Here is a 2608-nt window from a genome sequence, read left to right as displayed (position 1 = left end):
CTCCACAAAAGACCCAAGAGAAGGATTCACAGAGCTTCTGGATAGCTGAACATGTGGATGTTCTACGGGGTGGTGTGCTCGGCATGGGCATGGAAGCTCTGCTCCCATTGCCCCAGGCCTTTCCCTATGCATCTCTTCATCTGTATCCTTTGTAATATCCCTCATCATAAGCCAGTAAACAACATAAATGTTTCCCCAGTTCTCTAGGCTGCTCTAGCAAATAGCTAAACCCAGGAGGAGGCTGTAGGATCCCCAGTTTATAGCTGGCTGATCAGAAACACAGGTAAAACAAGCTGTGGCTTGTGACTGGCAACAGAAGTGGGGAAGAGGGGCAGTTTTGGGGATGTAGGCCTCAGGTAGATATCTCTAGGTAGATAGTGTCAGAATTGAATTAGAGGACACCCAGCTGGCATCCACTGCAAAAATGATTGCTTGCTTGTTGTGTGGGGAAACCCTTCCCCCACACTCACTCAGAAGTGTTGATTGTTGTGGCAGAGGAGAAACAGTTTGTGGTTTTGACTTTGGTTAAAATCCATTAACGCATTCTGTGTAAGTGTGGAGTCCTTATCATGGCATTCATGATTCACTGTAATCTCAAAATCAGTTACCATTTTGGATTTACTTTCCTTACATGCCCCCTACACTAGAAAATACTACATTATTTTCTCTGCCATGAAGAATATTCATATAGTCTTTTTATCTTCTTTTTTTTTTTTTTTTTTTTTTTTTGAGACAGGATCTCACTTTGTCTCCCAGGCTGAAGTGCACTGCTGTGATCTCAGCTTACTGCAGCATCTACTTCCTGGGCTCAAATGATCCTCCCACCTCAGCCCCTAAAGTAGCCGGTTCTACAGGTGTGCTAATTTTTTGTAGAGCTGGGGTTTTACCAGGTTGCCCAGGCTGGTCTCTAACTCCCGAACTCTAGCAATCCACCCACCTGGGCCTCCCAAAGTGCTAGGATTACAGGCGTGAGCCACCAAGCCCAGCCCATACATCTTTTTGTTGTTGTTGTTGTTGTTGTTGTTGTTGTTGTTCCTTATTAGACGGAGTCTTGCTCTGTCACCCAGGCTGTAGTGCAGTAGCGTAATCTGGGCTCACTGCAACCTCTGCCTCCCAGGTTCAAGCCATCCTCCCGCCTCAGTTTCCCAAGTAGCTGGGATTACAAGTGTGCGTCACCACGTCTGGCTAATTTTTGCATTTTTTAGTAGAGACAGGATTTCATCATGTTGGCCAGGCTGGTCTTGAACCCCTGGCCTCAAGTTATCTGCCCACCTTGGCCTCCCAAAGTGCTGGGATTACAGGCATAAGCCACTGCTCTCAGTCCAGTCTTAATAATGCAAATGGTAAGGCTTTTTTTACTTTCATTGTCAACCTATAGACAAATCTCAAAACAGTTAATTATATAAAAGTCATCAACCTCAATACGGTCAAGGGACATACAGATGACAGAATTTAACAGGAACAAAGAGAAAAGACAGGTAAAGACAAAGACAGGTATGTATACCCTCTTCCAACAAAGTAAGTATTCACATTGTCGCTTATTTTTTTTTTAATCGGTTGAGTCTTAAATATTTTACTTAAAGTCACAGGTGGTATAAGAGAGCTAAATCCTCACCTATCATATGCAGGAAACCAATGAATAATGTAGTTGCAGGCACTTAATATGCACTAAAAAATGTCATTTCCCTTACTTTAGTCAAAATCCATTAACTCATTCTGTGTACGTGTGGAGTCTTTATCATGGCATTCATGATTCACTGTAATCTCAAAATCAGTTACCATTTTGGATTTACTTTCCTGATATGCCTCCTACACTCCAGTGAAATGAAACCATATCCACCATGCAGCCATTGATGCAAGCATGTCAATAGAGGGAGACTTATAAAAGCAAGCAGTAAGGATTCTGAGAAGCTGATACACCTTGGTCAAATTCAATTCTATGAGGAAGCTTTGAGCAGTGGCAGTATGGTAGCCAATGCAGTTTATCCAAGGTGTGATTATTATTAATTGAAAACTGTTCCCAATACTTCACTGTAATGACCTACAATATAGTCAGCATTGGCAATTTTTTGTTTGTTTGTTTAAGAAATGGTCTCACTCTGTCACCCAGGCTGGAGTGCAGTGGTACAATCACAGCTCACCACAGCCTCAGGTGATCCTTCCACCTCAGCCTCCCAAGTAGCTGGGACTACAAGCACCTAACACCATGCCCGAATAATTTTCATATTTTTTGTAGAGATTGGGTTTACCATGTAGCCCGGGCTGGTCTCGAACTCCTGGGCTCAAGCGATCTTACCACTTTGGCCTCCCAAAGTGCTAGGATTACAGGTATGAGCCACTGAGCCTGGACTCCAGCATTGGCAAATTTTGACCATCTCTACAGAGACTGAATAATAAATAAATAAATGCTAAATTTTATCAGGAGAACTCAAAGCACACACAATTAGTGTTAGTCAATATGAAAGCTTTAGGCTAAAATTATTTCTTGGCTTGCAGAAAAAACATCACATTCAGCCTGGCAAAACAATGACTCTGTTTCTATTATGCCAATTAGACCCTTGGTAATCTAGCTCTAATGAGGAACTTTGGAGCACCTTTTTATTAATCT

The 2608-nt window shown here is 42.4% G+C and overlaps 1 non-coding gene across 1 annotated transcript; it reads left to right on the top strand.

Annotated features, from left to right (window-relative positions):
• Nucleotides 1-1946: 1946 nt before the first annotated feature.
• On the top strand, nt 1947-2087 carry LOC115896759. Its single transcript, XR_004056643.1, has one exon. It is a non-coding gene; the product is annotated as a U4 spliceosomal RNA (small nuclear RNA).
• The last annotated feature ends 521 nt before the right edge of the window (nt 2088-2608 follow it).

The sequence above is a fragment of the Rhinopithecus roxellana genome, chromosome 3 (assembly GCF_007565055.1).
Source record: "Rhinopithecus roxellana isolate Shanxi Qingling chromosome 3, ASM756505v1, whole genome shotgun sequence".
NCBI lineage: Eukaryota > Metazoa > Chordata > Mammalia > Primates > Cercopithecidae > Rhinopithecus > Rhinopithecus roxellana.
Note: the sequence above shows the minus strand (reverse complement) of the source record. Positions and strands in the feature narration are given on the sequence as shown.